The 18,630-nt window shown below is 43.2% G+C and overlaps 1 long non-coding RNA gene across 1 annotated transcript in view; it reads left to right on the top strand.

Annotated features, from left to right (window-relative positions):
• Positions 1 to 18,395, top strand: part of LOC135058388 (uncharacterized) — a 43,888-nt gene extending 25,493 nt beyond the window's left edge. Inside the window, exon 3 of the long non-coding RNA XR_010244868.1 lies at positions 16,188 to 18,395. This is a non-coding gene — a long non-coding RNA (uncharacterized LOC135058388). The remainder of the gene's footprint in view (positions 1 to 16,187) is intronic.
• Positions 18,396 to 18,630: the final 235 nt, after the last annotated feature.

Below are 18,630 nucleotides of genomic sequence, written 5' to 3'. Positions count from 1 at the left end.
AAGGGAGAGATCCCTGTAGCAGAGTGAGCCGCGTTGTTATAGGCAAACTCCGCCATGGACAGATGAGCCACCCAGTCAGTCTGACACTTGGAGACATAACACCTGAGGAACTGCTCCAAGGACTGGTTCACCCTTTCAGTCTGCCCATTAGACTGCGGATGGTAGCCTGACGACAAGCTGACAGAAATCTGGAGATCGGAACAAAATGCCCTCCAGAATTTGGCCACAAACTGGGATCCGCGGTCAGAGACCACATCAAGTGGCAACCCGTGGAGGCGCACAGCATGCAGCATAAATAATTCAGACAGGCGTCTGGCCAATGGCAGCCCAACCAATGGAACGAAGTGCGCCATCTTCGAAAACCTGTCAACGACAACCCAGATGGCTGTCATCCCCGAGGATTTGGGCAAGTCCACCACAAAATCCATTGAAATGTGGGTCCATGGCTTAGATGGAATAGTGAGTGGATGTAATGGGCCAACAGGAACCCCTCTAGGAGTCTTATTTCGGGCACAGATGTCACATGCCCGAACCCACTGATCCACATCCCTAGCCACCGAGGGCCACCACACCGCCCTAGATAGCAACTCCCGAGTTCTGGCAATACCCGGGTGACCTGACGACTTCTTGGCATGGAATTCCAGGAACACTCGCTGTCTTAACCTAGGAGGCACAAACAAAAGACCAACCGGAAGGTCTGGAGGAGCCTGCTCCTGTGCTCTAAGGACTAATGACAAGAGGTCCTGGGTAATGCCCACTTTAATACATGATGGGGACACAATGGGCAATGGCTCCTTGGTGGTCTCCTGGATTGGAGCAAAACTCAGCGAGAGCGCATCAGCCTTGATGTTTTTTGACCCAGGGCGATATGTTATCAAAAAATTAAAGCGAGCAAAAAACAAAGCCCATCGTGCCTGCCTGGCATTGAGGCGCTTCGCTGACTCTAAATATGCCAAATTCTTATGGTCGGTGAGAATTGAGACCACAAACTTAGCCCCCTCAAGCCAGTGTCTCCACTCCTCGAGTGCATCCTTAATAGCCAACAATTCCCGGTTACCCACGTTATAATTCATCTCGGCAGGCGAAAATTTACGGGAAAAGTAAGCACAGGGCTGAAGGCGATTATCAGACACCCCCATCTGAGAGAGCACTGCCCCAATACCCATCTCAGAGGCATCCACCTCCACCACAAAAGGACGCTCTGGATCTGGGTGTCGCAGCACCTTGGCCGAGACAAATGCCCTTTTGAGACGGGCAAAAGCCGCTTTGGCCTCACAAGACCAGTGAGCAACATCCGCCCCTTTCTTAGTGAGTGGCCACCAAAGGCGCCACTATAGACGAAAATCCAGCGATAAATCGTCTATAAAAATTCGCAAAGCCCAGAAAACGCTGAAGCGCCTTCAAACTAGTGGGCTGCACCCAATCCAGGACTGCCTGTACCTTGGAACCCTCCATTTGGAAACCTTCTGGGGAGATAATATATCCTAGAAATGCGATTTGCTGAACTTCAAATTCGCACTTCTCCAGCTTCGCCCCAAGCCGGTGGTCTCTGAGTTTCTGGAGGACTAAGCGTACATGCTTCCGATGTTCCTCCAGGGAATGGTAGAAGATTAGGATGTCATCTAAGTATACAACTAAGAATCTATCCAAATATTCCCTGAGCACATCGTTCATGAAGTCCTGGAAGACTGCCGGGGCATTACAGAGCCCAAAAGGCATCACCAAATATTCATAATGCCCTGAGTGGGTATTAAAGGCAGTCTTCCATTCATCCCCCTCTCTTATTCGGATTAGATTGTACGCACCGCATAGGTCAATCTTAGAAAAAATGGTGGCAGTACGAAGCTGGTCAAACAAGACCGAAATGAGAGGCAGTGGGTATGAGTTTTTAATCGTGATACGGTTCAATTCCCTGAAGTCGATGCAGGGTCGCAACGAACCGTCCTTTTTACCCACGAAGAAGAACCCCGACCCAACTGGAGACTGTGAAAGTCTGATAAATCCCTTAGCCAAGTTCTCCTGAATGTACTCTGCCATAGCCTGAGTCTCAGGACGTGACAGGGAGTACAACCTGCTCTTGGGAAGCTTAGCATTCGGCAACAAATCAATGGCACAGTCATAGGGGCGATGGGGAGGTAGTACCTCTGCAACTCTTTTGGGGAACACGTCTGCAAAATCTGCATAACATCCTGGCAATCCTGGCAAACTTAGCTGCGAAAGCCTGACTGGAAGGCTCAAGCAACTCCTGAAACAATCAGTACCCCAACTAAGAATCTCCCCAGAGACCCAGTCAAATTGAGGATTGTGGGCCCTTAACCAGGGTAACCCCAACAACAATGGGGCAAAAGTACAGACAGTCACATAAAAGGACAATTTTTCAGAGTGTGTGGCTCCAATAAACAAAGAAATCTGGCTAGTGCAAGAGGTAATTTTACCCTGGGATAATGGTTCCCCGTTTAACCCACAAATCTCAATTTCCAATGCCAAGGGTACAAAGGGAACAGAGTGTTTCAGGTCGAATTGGCGGTCCATAAAAACCCCATCGGCCCCACTGTCCACAAAGGCCTCAGTCTTGACAGTTTGACCGAGGATCTTCAAGGTCACCGGAATGATAAAAGTCTTCTTGGGAAATTCCGACTTCTGACCTGACAGGATATTTCCCATCACCCTCAGGCCCTGAAGTTTTCCGGCTTTTCTGGGCATGATACTACCACATGACCTTTATTCCTACAGTACAAACATAACCCCTGCTGTCTCCTCTGCGTCTTCTCACGCGAGGAGAGGCGGGTAGCCCCAATCTGCATAGGCTCCTCGGAAAATTCCTCATAGTCTGAGGTTCCCTTGGGAAAGAAGGAAACCTCGGTCTCCCTTTCAAGCCTGCGCTCTCTCAGCCGTCTATCCACCCGAATGGATAACTGCATGAGCTGATCCAAGCTATCGGGCAAGGGATATTGTACCAGTTGGTCTTTTAACTGGTTAGAAAGACCTCTTCGGTACTGGTGTCTCAGGGCTGGGTCATTCCACTGGGTATCATGGGCCAACCTCCGAAACTCCGTACAATAAACCTCAACTGGCCTTCGCCCTTGCTTAAGGATCGAAATCTGAGCCTCGGCTGAGGCCGTCTTGTCAGGGTCATCATACAACAGGCCCAGTGCCGTAAAAAAAGCATCAACACTTTTAAGCGACGGACAGTCAGGCTGCAACCCATATGCCCAGACCTGTGGGTCTCCATGTAGCAAGGAAATCACTATGCCCACCCGCTGAATCTCCGACCCAGAAGACTGAGGCCTAAGCTGGAAATATAGCTTGCAGCTCTCCTTGAAACAAAAGAACTGCGAGCGATCTCCAGAAAAACGATCCGGGAGATTTACTTTCGGCTCCTTAACCCCTGAAGGTACTGCTGCTGCGGGAGCTCCGCCAGCGGCCTGCGAGGTGTGCATTTTAATGGACAAATCATTAAATTGTCGAGTCAGGACCTGCACCTGATCAACCACCTGTTGCAAAGTATTTTGAGGGGTATGCTCCATATTCCCACAAAATTTCAACAGGAGTATTAGGCTGCTGAATATGTTATGCACACCAGTGCCAGCAGGAATGTACTGGTGTCTGAACGGTGAGGGATGCAAAACAAATGAACTCACAGACAGACTGGGGAATATGACATTACATACACAGAAGGTGATAGGGTAACAAAATAAACACAAAGTGAACAGAGAAGCCCAAAGGCTAAGAAACTGGGTGTTTCCCTAGTATTAGGAATGCTCAGATGGAAAGAAGCGAGATGTAGTGATTTAATACGTAGAGAACCCGAAATGCTGTTGCTAAGGGCAACAGCAAAACCCTAAAGGGTTACCAACGAGTGTGGCAGTAAACTCCTTGGTCAGAGATGGAATAATAGACACAAGGAGAGTCTCCACAATCCTAGTCCTCACTTGCAGTGCACTGGTTCAGCTTACTGCCACTAAACTGACACCTGAACACCTTGCACAGTGAGAAAGGATTTTGGCAGGCAAGTCTGAGAATACAGCCGCAAACTTGCTAGGTTCACAGAGTAGCAAAAGAACCCCAGCAGGTTAAACGACTGACTCCAGTCTTACTGCTAGGTCTGGATTGGCAGAGTGTAATACCAAATCCCAAGGCCTATTTGCAGTAAGCAACAAACAAATACAAAGTTTACACAGTACTAGCTAGCTTTCAGGAACTGACTAACCAACAAAGATTCAGCAGCATCTGCCTAACCTGAGAAGAGGGTTTATATAGCAGGTGCTGTCCATGCCCCACTCAGACCTCACAGACTGTGAGCACAAAAACCTGCACCGGATCCCCTGCCGTGCACAGAGCCTGTAACCACTGCACAGCAAAAGACCCGAACCGGAGTATCAGCTACGCTCAGGTTACTCCGCTAGCACTTGTCTCCCGGTTGCCATGACGACGTGGCAGCACAGAGCAGGAGACCCTAACAGTTTGCAATCAGGGAAGTTCCCCAGGCTTCTACTGGCATTGCCCCTTTTGAGCTTCTGTATGGGAGGAAACCACACGGTGTTCTTGATCTTTTGTGTCAGACATGGGAAGAACAGCCAATAGTGGGGGAAAGTGTCCTTTAATATGTGGTTCAGATGTGTAATCGCATGGACCTACTAGGTCAATTGGCCCGGGAGAATTTGACAAATGCCCAGGAATCTCAAAAGCTTCTCTATAACCGCAATGCCTGAACTAAAGTTTTTCACCAGGAGATAAGGTCCTTTTGTTGCTGCATATTCAGGGTACTAAACTATTATCAAAGTGGCAGCGGCACGCCACGAGCAGCCGGAGGTTGTCATAGGCAGCACTTCCGGGTCGCAGGTCTCGGCCATCACCATAGGAACGCAGCGGTTTGTGTTCCACTGGAGGCACCTGAAATATCACCGCTGGCCGCAAGGCTGTGGAGAGGGAGGGGAAGGGGATTTAAAGAGCAGTACAAATACACGTTAAGAGACATAAAAACACAGTATACATCCTCAGAAATAGATCACCATAACAGAGCACATATACAAAAAATAAATGACATTATCTACATATACAGCAGTGTGAAGTTAGAGAATCACTATAGTGTCACCAGACCTCTAATATTATAGTATCATTAATAATGAAACATACACTACAGTTCAACAAAGCCTCAATTTGTCATAATGTGAGTACTACTGTACATCTGTAACAAAAACCAGAAGGAAGTATTCCCTATTATGGGTACACTCGGACTTTGTGACACTAAACTTGAAGTCAAATATCAGGTGATATTTGACCACTAATATTAAAGTATAGCTTTTATTTGTTATCTTAAAACATCTGCGAAAATATTGTGCATGTGAAAACAAGTGCAAAAGATAATAAACAAATGTGACATGAAACTAAAAATTCGGTCACTGCTGCCTTTTCATTCTTCACTCTCTCAAGTGTTTAGAATGTATCCATATTTGTTGCAATGATCTTTTCCTTTATATCCTAATAGAAACAATAGTATCCTTTAAATGTACCTCTGTGAGAGCTATTGAGGACTGGGTTCTAACTCTTAATTGACAATCTCTCTCATTCTTGGAGTTCTGCGTACCCCTACTTCCGAATATGGTAATCATAAATAAGTCCTAAATGTTTATCTCACAGAGTTGTCCTTTGTAGCACCCTATTAGATAAATTAAATATTCTTAATATAATCTTCTACCGTGTTGTAAAATTTTGCTTGAGATCACCTGACCAATAGGTAATTGCAAATGTAATATCGTGCCAGTTGTGTTGATGCTGATAATAGTCACAGATATGTGACACTACTAAATTAATCTAATTATGTGAGCATGCTATTTTTGCATGCCTATTATTATCATCTTAGTTCGTGTCACATATATTCAAATGACAGGGTGCATTCCCTGTCAATTATTCGGGAATGTTGCCGATTTGGAATATACCCTATGAAATAACAAGGACTGTGCTATTAGGCAGCTAGTACCCCCTGTTCATGGCTTGTGTTCCCACTTCCATATTTGGTCTAAATAATTATGTCAGTTGGAAGAATGTGACATATGTGTTCTTAGAATGTGTATCCACAGTCGCACCCTGGTCTTAAATCCTGCCAGCTAGAGGGGTGTGGCGGTAGTATATTGCGTTGTCTCATATGATGATATAAACCAAGATAATATGTTACCTTCTCTCACGTACTCCAGCTTATACCTGCTGGTCGTGGCTTATGTCTACAAACCCGCACGTATAGTCAGGAGTTCAAATAGCGTTGCCATTCAATGTAAAGGACTATGTCCCACACAATAACTGCTATTTAAAACTCAAGCTAGATACTTAATGTTAATAGAAATATTTGACAATACACAGTATGGAGGCTACATATTTGTGACACTTTATACACTATTCATTATAAGTGCTTTTCAATTATATTAATATAATGAATGGAATAGGTGTATATTGATATAGAGATGTGGTGCTTTTTAGCATGCATCCATCTGCCGCAGCTCCCAGCTCGCAGGTTATGCACAGTGTAATCACCGTCAATACGGGACCCCCTGGGGCGCAGCCTGTTGGAGCCGCAGACTCATACAGTATGCAGCCGCTGACCGCCGCCTCCCGTATCCCAGGCTACACACACTGCTGGCGGTGTCTGTCAGTGCGGGGCCACCGGGTGTATGTATCGCTGCGGCCGCTAGCCGCCACCTCCCGTATCTCAGGCCACACGCGCTGCTAACAATATCAATCAGTACGAGGCCGCCGGGTGTGTGCCCCGCTCCGGCTGCGGCTGCAAAGTATGCTGCAGCTGTGTCACAAAATAAAATATATGTGGTACATTTATCTACACAATGGATACATTTATATGCAGTGACTGAACATTAAAATGCTAATTGACAGACACACTGCCGTGTGAGCTGTCTCCTAACGATCGTTTCGCATGAGCTTAATCATAGGAAACCCGATTGTCGGGACTCAGAGAGCTAAATACCCAGTCAGGATTCTATGTGACTTATTGGTAATCATTGATTAGCACATATACATGTCTGTGCGACCCCTTCTCTTTCTCTCTACTACTGTACATCCACAGAAAAACTACAGTTATAAGTATTCTCAGAGACTTAAAATAACTGGTACCTATCACATGATGCTATTCCAATTAATTTTATCATTAAGACCATTGGGGCACATCGTGCCAAGTCTAATGGACCATTGGGGCACATCGTGCCAAGTCTAATGGACCATTGGGGCACATCGGCCAAGTCTTGTGAATGGACATTTATATTTGACTCCCAATCAGAGAAGGAAAAAAGGTTCTCTGGGGCATGCACCTAATTTGCGTCTGTACCTGATAATCTCTTTATATTTATTGTTTATGCTGGTGGCCACAGTTTGATGCATCACGGCCTTTTTCACGTCCCACCAACATTGCACTTTATAGAGCTGTTTTGCACTAAATGGTGAAGTTTGGCTTTGTGTATATTCTAAAAGTCCGGGAACTGGTGTTCTTTTTCACACTTCTCTAATATGCTAATCCAGGCATTGTTTACCTGTTCACAGCGATTTGACGCCTCAGGGAGGTGTAATGTGATAGAAGTAGGAGCTGATTGGCTGGTGCTTTATCACAGTGATATTTATCACTTTTCAAGCTTAGTACATCTGGCCCCTGGTGTTTAAGACGGGAGGCGGATTTGTTTACATTTTGGTCTCCGCCCACAAGGTCTCAACATTTGGACCAATGGGAGCGCGGACAGCTCTGGGTCATGCTGGTAACAGGGGGTAGTTTGGCTGTCTTGGAGCCTTTTTTATCTATAAATAAGCACACCTGGTGATGAGTCTCTTTTAGCCCCTGAGGAAAACCACAAAAGCGTGGTTGAAATGGCCGTCAGGCCGCTGCTGTTTATTACTGTGTTATGCTGTTGGACCAATAAACCCTGCTTAAATGTGAGTGCTGTTCCATTATCTTTTCATCCTGCTGTGAAAAGTGAGTGTCTAATATGGAACTGGCACCACTTATTTGAAATATATGTATACTGTACATAGCTATATTCTTTTTATGTAAAGAAGGCACTCTCCAGTCTTCATGTAAGTAAAGTACACATTGATGTTTCAGTCCTTGTCATGGACCTTTTTCAAGTCATGTTACCATATCTCCGGCACCAGAAGAATTAATTCATATGCCTTCCTTATATAGAAAAATTAGCCTGCAGATATGTTCAGTTCCCTACATGGAAGCTGCACCCCAGCAGTTTAATGTTTGAATGTGAGTGCAATATACTTGGACCTATACATATATACATAGATATCTACATGGTTTGTACAATTTTAATCTAATGGTCCATTAAAACAAATGATAAAATCTTTTTTTTTTTTTTTTAAATAATACTTTAACATATTCTGGCTACGTTATTGAATTTACATATTGAATGCATTGAAAACTGCAAAAATAAACAAGAACATAAAAACAGACATAGCAGAATTTGGAAGCAGAAGGTTATACTTTCTGTCTGGCACATTTCCCATCGCTTTTTATATAAACAAAAATAACGTGAGAACAACAGTGCCCAAACAACATTTATTGCTACCTGTCACGCATCCTTCTCTTGTCTACTTATCACTTTCTTATTAGACTATTACCTGTATTATTGTTTCAATAATAACATGTTTTATGCATTGTGATATAAATAATACAAATAATGATAAATCCTCATACAGCAAAATGATGATATCAGTTAGTTGGGGTGATTCCTCCTTTCATTAATGGCCTCAATGCGTAGCAGTTGGGTGGTGAACCCTTTCTTAGGATAATATTTGTTAGTGTTACAATTGTTCCCCGATGTTCTCCAGCATGTAGTGAGGGTAATTCACATCAGGAGAAATAAATCTCCTATCTACATAGCCAGGGGTGGCAGCACACCTGCATGTGTTACATTTACAAACACATTTCCCATCTATATTAGAGTAAAGTGCAAGGATACACATAATGGACGTTGCTCAGAATCAATTTATTGGCCCACCACAGGTACATGTAAGGCAGGGGATAATCTAGACAATAAATAAACAAAACACAAAGTCCCGCAGCACTCTGGAATGGCTCAGCAAAAGAGACCTTCATCCTACATAATAATAAAATGCAGAGGTCTTGGTTACATACATTTGCAAACATATATGCTACCAGCCATGTCAAGGCATTTCCGCTCAGGAGGTCCTTCTCTACATAGTTATAGCCACACTTTGGGTCATATATTCATGTGTCTATAAATTGAGAGCAAACTCACCTGACGGAACCCCAAAATCTTCCAATATGGCAACACTAGGATCAGAAGTCCCTCCAGCTACTGATGCCTCTCAGAATTGTAATACACAGAGTGGAAGTTGCTCAGAATAAATTTATTGGCCCATCACAGGTGCGTGTATGGGAGAGGTTAATCTAGAGAAGAAAAAGACAACACAAATTCCCTCAGCACTCTGCAGTGGGACAGAAAAATTGTGCTCCAATGCTGAAACCTGATCAGCTTGCAAGCTGTGATAAAGGGGGACCAGTCATGATTATAAGTTTCATTGGAAATTATAGGGGAAACTACTGATTTAAAGGGTGTGACTTAATAGAGAGGGGTTTGTTCCAATGTGAGCAACCCATTAATGTGGTCCTATCAGCTCTGCATGAAACTAAACTGGTGTCTTTAAAGGTGAAGTCCAGAAATCAGAGTAATTTTTTTTATTTTATGTCTATATCTTACAGTATGTATTTTGTTTTTTGTTTTTTTACAAATATGTTTGATGGATTGTATGAAGGACACACATATACATGTACACACTAAGCAAAGTGCACAACATGACAAAGACAGAAATAATATGACAGCTAAATATAACAAGTCAAGAATAACAATGACAAAACAAAACAATATTAATGTTAGATGACAAAAGAACAAAATGAAGGAGAGGAACCTAGGAGAGGTAGAACCTGCCTTTGAGGGACAGCAGATAAACTATACACATGCAAAGTGCAGAGATCCTAGACCAAATGGTTTACAATGGTGTTACAGTCCCTCGTCAAGAACGTGGCAACTACAGTTTAATGCTAAAAAATGTCAAATCATTCACTTGGGTCTCAAAAAACCCAAAGGCTAAATATAATATTAATGTCACTATATTGGAAACTTCTGAAGAGGAAAGGGATTTAGGAGTCACTATTTCAGGTGATTTAAAGGCAGGTAAGCAATGTAACAAAGCAATGAGGTAGGCAAGTCAGATGCTTGGTTGCATAGGTAGAGGAATCAGTAGTAGAAAGAAAGAAGTAATAATGCCATCGGTACGGCCTCATCTAGAATACATTGCCCAGTTCTGGTGACAATGGGTGTAATTCAGACCTGGTTGTTCGCAGGCTAGTTTTTGCATTGCTGCAACCAGGTAATCGCCGCCCACAGGGGAGGGGGTAATCGCTGTGCAGGGCTGCAAACGCTTGTGCAGGGCTGCATACGCTTGTGCAGAGAGCTGCACAAACAAAAAGTTTGTGCAGTCTCTGCACAGCTCAGGACTTACTCACCTGCTGTGATGAATCTTGCTGGAGCTGACGTCAGGGTCCCTCCCTGCAAATGGCCGAGCATGCCTGCGTTTTCCTCGACACTCCCAGAAAATGGTGAGTTGACACCCCCAGATGGCCTCAGTCCTGTCAATCTTCTTGCGTTCGCCGCTGCGAACGCTTTCCTCAGTGTTTTCGTCGCTGTCCGTCGCCGGCCAGCGACGTGCCTGCACATTGAGGCCCCCACACATGCGCTGTTCAGACCTGATCACATGGCTCCAAAAAACTGTAGCGTGTGATTGGGTCTGAATGACCCCCCATATCTTCAGAAGGTACAGGAGGGAAACAGACTGGAGGGAGGTAGGTTCAGGAACATTTAAGGGAAAAAAAGACTTAACAGAAAGGGTTGTGGATAAGTGGAATAACCACCCAGCAGAGGTGGTAGAGTAAAGCAATGTAAACATGTTTGAGATAGGAATATGAATATCCTTACAAAGACCGAAGGATCAAAAGGGGTTGATGTTACTTAAAGGATAGGGGCAGACTAGATGGGCCAAGTGGTTCTTTCTGCCGTTAAATTCTATGTTTCTATGTTACAACAATCCAAAGGTTATTTTAGCTTTGATGGACTGAAGTGTTTTTTATAGTTAAGGGGGTAATTCCAAGTTGATCGCAGCAGGATTTTTGATAGCAATTGGGCAAAACCATGTGCACTGCAGGGGAGGCAGATATAACATGTGCAGAGAGAGTTAGATTTGGGTGGGTTATTTTATTTCTGCGCAGGGTAAATACTGTCTGCTTTATTTTTACACTGCAATTTAGATTGCAGATTGAACACACCACACCCAAATCTAACTCTCTCTGCACATGTTATATCTGCCTCCCCTGCAGTGCACATGGTTTTGCCCAATTGCTATCAAAAATCCTGCTGCAATCAACTTGGAATTACCCCCTAAGTTTGAGAAGTTGATAATTTTGGGCCTGATTCAGAGGTGGATGCTAATTGCGTAGTTGCGCAGTAAATGTGAGAACATATGCAAATGTTGCAGCCGCTGTTTTTTGTACTAGATACCCACCATGGTTGTTCAGATTGTGTGTTGCAAGTAAGACAGCAGGACCAGAACCACTGTGTAAGAAGACGCAGTCGTTGGCTATGATAAGCCCCCAACACAGCTATGACGTCTGCATTTGAGTAGCCACACCCCTGTTACTGCCCCCAAATTGTCTCTGGTTGTCAGTCACTCTACATCCTACTCCATACTGTGACCTCCATCACACGACCATTGCAGCACATGTACAGTACGATTCAGACACATGTACAATAGAAACAATATTGTCCATTCACAAAAAAAATCTCTACTATGCCCATTTCTGAATCAGACCCTTTGTCTGATGTTAGAGATGTTTGGGAAATATAGTAGCCCAATGATTAGTGGAGACCTGTGAGATTAATTCACAAAAGCTGCATGTAAAAGATACTTGTTCCTGCAGTTCTGGTTAAGAGTAATGTAAAGAGAGGATCTGCAACACTTAATGGGCTGGTGTTTAAATGCAAAAGTTGCAAAGTTAATGTGGCGTAAAGTCATGCCTGATCCTGCAGGGTATGAATCTTCCTTGTAAGTGCAGGGAATTGGTCTTTGGTCTGAAAGAAAGGTGGCATTGCTCTGTAGCTTCAGGCCATGCCGTGTATTTCTTATTGTGGAAGGGAGCATAAACCAATGAGTCCCCATAATGGAGTTACTGTATATATTCATTCTTGAAGGGATAGTGTGATTTTGCAACACACATTCAGCAACTGAGGAAATTAGGAGGAGACTGGAGAGAGCCATGCATTAAGGTTAATATACTGAAGTCCAAGACATAAGTGATAAATCATTGAGCTTGCAAAGTTCACCTTTAGTTCAAACAACGGATTATATCAGCAACATTGCACAAACCAAGAAATGTAATCCCAAATAACAAACATACATGAGTTATAGACGGCCCTGCCTAGATGACCTTACAGTCTAAAACATACGGGAACAATAGGACATATAAGTCTGAAGAGGAGCTGTGGGAACATGTACTGTAGAATGCTTGTTTATTAAATGCTTTTAACATACTGGTTGTGTATTATGTACAATACATATTTAATAAATGACAACTTTAAAACAAGGATTGGTATAGATCAGGGATGGGGAACCTTTTTTCTACCGAGGGCCATTTGGATATTTATAAAATCCTTCGGGGGCCATACAAAAATGATCAACTTTAAAATGAACCTGCCCCCAGTCAGTAGTTATGCCCCCAGTCACTTGTTATGCCGATTAGATTTTCCCCAGTCAGTTGTTATGCCCCATTAGATATGCCCACTGTCAGTTGTTTTGGCCCATTAGATATGCCCCGTCAGTTGTTATGCCCCATTAAATATGCCCCCTGTAGTTATACCCCATTAGATATGCCCCCTGTAGTTATGCCCCATTAGATATGCCCCCTAGTAGCGCCGCCTACACACACACGTTAAAAGAAAGAAAAAAAAACCCAATGCTCACCAGCCCTGCTCCTGCTTCCGGACCGCTGCCCTCCCTCTCCTCGGAACTATGGAAGAGATGTCGTGACGTCTCTCCCACAGCGCCGCACAGCCACACATGTACACTGCCTGAGCCAGAAGCTGGAGCTCAGGAGTGAGCTCCTGCCTCCGGCTGCTGCTGAGGACAAGCCGGGCGCCCACTGGTAGTAAAATCTCAGCGGGCGCTCGGCATCTCCTCTCGTTTAGGTGAGCCTGGCCGGGCCGGATCAAGTGGCTTTGATGGCCTTATACGGCCCTCGGGCCTGTGGTTCCTCACCAATGGTATAGATGAATGTTTACTACACATAGTGTCAGACTGGGGCAAGAAGGGCCCACTGGTGTAATGCAGTGGTAGGGGCCCATGCTTAAGGGTGTGGCCAGGCAATAGTGGAGGTGTGGCCAACCACAACAGAGGCCTCGCTAACTGTAAGACAGTGCATGGGCTGGGCCCATAGTCCTGTGCAGTATAAGGTAACATATGTATAATGTATAATGAAAGTGCACTAGGATACAGTTTGGAACCTGATCCCTAGAAGAGGAGGAGGGCCGACAGGCAGTGGGGCCCACCGGTGGTATCCCCTGTTCCCCTGTGGGCCAGTCTGACCCTGACTACACCTCTAGGCTCAGTGACAGATGCCATTTATATTTGTATACTGCAAAAACTGTCATTCTATGCATGAGATCATTTGCATATGCATTCTACTGGCATTAGACTACAACCAAAGAGAGGAACCTGTAGACATCATCCGCTCTAAGGACTTTAATTAGATCCTCTGATCCGGATTCAGAGTTGCGTACTTGGAAATACACGTGGATCTTCACCCATATGCAGAGCAGCACCACCCCCATCATCCGCTTGTAATAGTAGCCATCATCACTATCAGCATGTATTTGCACCAGAGCTATACCTGGTGCAGTAGATACAAAATCAGACAGATTACACTTAACTCTAAATAGACCACAATTCTGTTCTTTATGTATGCTTTGTTTCTCCCACAGACAGCACTACTGTTTGTTGTGGAGCCCTACAAATAAAGTTATATACGTACTAATTGTTAATGCGCTATAAAATAATAGTAGCCAATTGTTTGGCTACTTTGGTGGCAACCTTACAATGCACCACCTAATTTATTTTCATAGCAATACAAACTGCAGTTGCTGTTATGCTACATTGAGCCCAATATGGTGTCTACTAAGAAATGCAGACCCTGAAGCCACCAACCATCTGCTAATTTGCCAAGTGGTGGTACTAGGGGGGAGATCTATCAGTAAGGCATATATCGTACTACTAATAATGCTCCTGCTTCATCATTTATGGAGGTCAAGAATGTAGCATTAATGCAGAGATACATATACTGAATTAACATCCCTGATTTCTCTACATTGAGCCTTTTAGTACATTTTAGGGAAGTAGTAATAAACACTTGCTTGGGAGATAATGCGGAAAAAGGGGGTTATCACCATTTGATACATGTCCCCTTGGGTTCTTAGGGGTCTGTTTACTAAGCTTTGGATGGAGATAAAGTACCAGCCAACCAGCTTCTAACTGCCATGTCACAGGATGTATTTGAAAAATGACAGTTAAGAGCCGATTGGCTGGCACTTTATCCTGATAGACTTTACCTCCATCCAAGGCTTAGTAAATAGACCCATGCTATGTGTGCTAGAGGAAGTGACAGGGCTCGACTTCACTACTGAGACAGTTCCATACACTAAAATGAATAATTAGCCATGTCTTATGTTTATACAGTAGACACTTGTGGGCTGCTAGAGTCCACCATACTCATAGCAACCAGCAAGCTGCCAGAGTTTTGAGCCACATAGATAATAACAGTCAGATTAATTAAGTTCCGAAATCAGGGATTCATGGCACTCATTTTTATCTTCAGTTCAGCTAATTATACCCCATTTCCACCAAACTTGTGTTATTATCAGGGCAACCTGGGTCAAGGTTTGGTGGGAAAGGGTCTGAGAAAAAGAATCCAGGTCGTATTATCTGGGAATCCAACCCTTGTAGCCACCAGGATGATGGTGTGGTGTAAACGTGTGACCTGTGTCATACAACACGATTCTCGCTAAAAGCCCAGGGAGAGTCAGATCACCGGCGATTGGAGATGTTGGAGAATTCTTGCTACATTCTACATGAGACTCTACCATAAAGTTGAAACGTATGATGTAGCCGATTGCTGGCCATGCTGACGCTGTACTTGACAGTAGTCCGTATGAAATGTTTTCTTAAGCTCTCCACCAAATGTTGTTGTCATTTTGGTTTAAACTTTTTATTTGGAAATGTTTCAAATACTGAAAATATTGTGTAATTCCTTCCAGGTTGCTAGATTACTAAAGAACTATATATATTTTATTATATTATATATCGCTTTTTATAAATCACTGTTCACAGAGAATTCAATCTAAAACACAGGGTGAGCTCCTTCAGCTGCGGATTTTATGTGGCAGGGTTCTGTGATTTATGCACAGCAATAAAATGTCTCTATTTCTTCCACTTTTTCACCAAGCCCCAACTGTGACATTTATTGACTTAGTAAGCTGGGCAGTGCACAATCTAAAATATTGTTTATCATTTATTTAGCATTAGATTTCATTTACTAGCAGTTTTCTACCAAATCACATTGCTGGTTTGTGTTATTTAAAAGACTATTCAGTAAATGAGATTTTGTATCACAGTTCATAAGTACAATATTACCCTTAAACAAATTATATACCAAATCCTCTATATTTCAGTGTTGTGCCCAGCTGATTCATTTGTGTGTCATCCAGCAGAAGCAGCACATTTAAGATATAACAGGCACATACTGTATATTAAATTTGATAAAATGCTGTTCATGTTTCTCACCGATCTAATAAGAAATACATTGATTGTGATTAAGATGTGATCTCTTTAGTCACAGAGCTTTACTTTTACAAACTTTCTTTGAAGGTACAGTGCTACACTTTCACCTAGATATCCACCAAAGTGCATGGGTTTATGGTTCAAGATGGTGGCATTTGTGGTGGAGAAGACATTTGCACAAGTCTTTGAGGGAAATCAGGGGAAAGGAGAGCATTCCTTGCTGTGTTCTAGGTACAGTAGGTGCCGATTGTCTATACCTAAATTTATTTTCTCCTTTCCAGGATAGTGCCAAGAGAGGAGATGCAACCGATCGCTGATAGGAGTGGAGCCGGGTGCTTCTCATATCCAGGACCTGCCCCTTCTTAGCATAATGATGCAAACAATGGGGCCAAAATTATGCGTTCTCCAAGATTTATGCTCACCATCCCGCTCATTTCAGTGGGAAGCAGGCAGGATGCAGGAGGGTCACCTACTCTTCTGGGAGTCCATGGGCCACACCGAAATTCAAGAGTCTCTCGGATGTTCCAGGAGAATAGGTAGCATGAGATTCTCGGAGTAATGCACAAACAAAATTTCAGTTTGCAGACTGATAGTGTTGAATTTTTAGGACATTTCTTGCTGGGTTCACAACCATTTTCCCTTTGTGAAAAGACATGATTTCTGCACCAACTATGAGATGGAAGAGATTGTCCTATACTGCAATGCATCTTTTGCCTTTCCATTGTACTTCAGCTGTGAAGTGCTTTTCTAGGAACGCTATGATCAATGTAAGACAAAGCCTCAGGAACACAAAAGTGACATCTACAACAAAAGACCCACTCTCGTGATTAGTTTAAGTCATAACTTCGGCTCAACCAAGCAGTATTTTAACAGAAAACCACTCTGCATGTGCCAGCGCAAAGGTGGTTCATACAGAGATTGCACAGGACCCTCTCCTTTGATAAAACACCTCTAGGAAGATGTCAGTTTGTTGATGTGGTGTTTCCACTTGTGCCCCTCTGTATATCATAGTACATCTCTCTGTTTGTTATTTACTAAGAGCAGGATGTAGATATAACATCCCATTAGACTAAGTAATAATGTAGAGTTATAGGGGTCTATTCATGAAACAATGAAAAGTGTTGAGAGAAGGACCAGTGGAGAAGTTGCCCATAGCAACCAATCAGCTTTGAATGAAGCCTTTATCAAGTACATTTTGTAAAATGTAAGGGAGATGCTGATTGGTTGCATGGGCAACTTCACCACTGGTCTGTTTCTCCACTGTTTTCACTGCTTCATGAATAGACCCCATATTAACAGCCATGATTTTTCCACGATGAGGCTTTTAGTACATTTTAGGGCAGCAATAATAACCCCTTGTTCGGTGATGATGCAGAAAATGGGGTTATCACTGTTTTTGATACTTGTCCCCTTGGGTTCCTATTTCCTGCTGTATGTGCTCATTTGTAGAGGAAGTGACGGGGCGACACACTACTGAGAGTTACATACACTAAAATGAATAAGTAGCACTGTCTAACATTTGTACAGTAGACTCTAGTGGGCTGCTGGAGACAAGTCCACCATACATGCAGCAACCAGCATCATTTTACATTTAGCTCTATGCCATGTAGAATATAACAATCATATTAATTAAGTTACGAAATAAGTGGTTCATGACACTCGCTTTTTCATCCTCAGTTTAGTTAATTATACCACTTTTCCACCAATTTTATAACTCCGATTGAGGTTTGGTGGGAAAGGGTCTGAATAATATAACCCATGTAAAGGTGTCAACGTGTGACCTGTGTCATCCAACTCGGTTCTTGCTAAAAGCATAGTTAGAGTTGGACCACCAGCGGATGGAGATGATGTCATCTCCAACTGCCGGCACAGGGAAGACCCGCCAATAACTCTAGACCAGGCTATGGTGTGAATGGCATGGAACCGTGTTCAATCGGGTGGTCTTTAGTATGCCAGCTGTCGGGCTCCCGGCGCCGGTATGCTGGTCGCCGGGAGCCCGACCGCCGGCATACTGAAGACCACCCGTCACAAACCCCAACATGCCTAAGCAAACACTACTAATTATCTTGTGATCTCTAATGAACAGCTAATGGCCAGTAACAATTAACTAAAATACAGCTACTTGATTGAAAATAATATGTGGACCATCCCCAGCATTGTGATATAAATACTGAGACGGATAACTGCACTGTCAGCAATGAGTAGATGGTTGGTCAAGGGATAATTAGTAACAGCACATATTTCTGTATTCATATGTCAGTGCTATTGGTCGGACTAAACCTTCTAGAAGATATTCTCTCTATCTGGCTCCCATCCTGGTATTTAATGCCAAATTATGATGTGATCTCATATCCGAGAAAATACACTATGGATTTTTCTGCTTCTGTAGATTAACTGTAAAGATAATTTATTGTCTTTAAAACTATAGATACTTTAGTAGAGATATCACATAATTCAGTCTGCCTGATTGAATATTGGTGTCTGCACTTGTATTACATTATGTACTGTATTTCAGATAAACAAAATATTGTTTTACAGAATGAACGATTTTGCTTGTTTATTTGTTATGTTGTATTCGCTCATCTCTAGGTTGAGCATTTTAGGGCCTGTTTAGTAAAATAGTAATTATCATGACAATAATTCTGTACAGCTGATGCTTGCACACACCTTTTATGAACCTTATATTATTTAACAATGTGAATTAGATGGCCAACCTTACATGTC

The sequence above is a fragment of the Pseudophryne corroboree genome, chromosome 1 (genome assembly GCF_028390025.1).
Source record: "Pseudophryne corroboree isolate aPseCor3 chromosome 1, aPseCor3.hap2, whole genome shotgun sequence".
NCBI lineage: Eukaryota > Metazoa > Chordata > Amphibia > Anura > Myobatrachidae > Pseudophryne > Pseudophryne corroboree.
The sequence above is the reverse complement of the archived record's forward strand: the minus strand, read 5'-3'. Positions and strand labels throughout refer to the sequence as shown.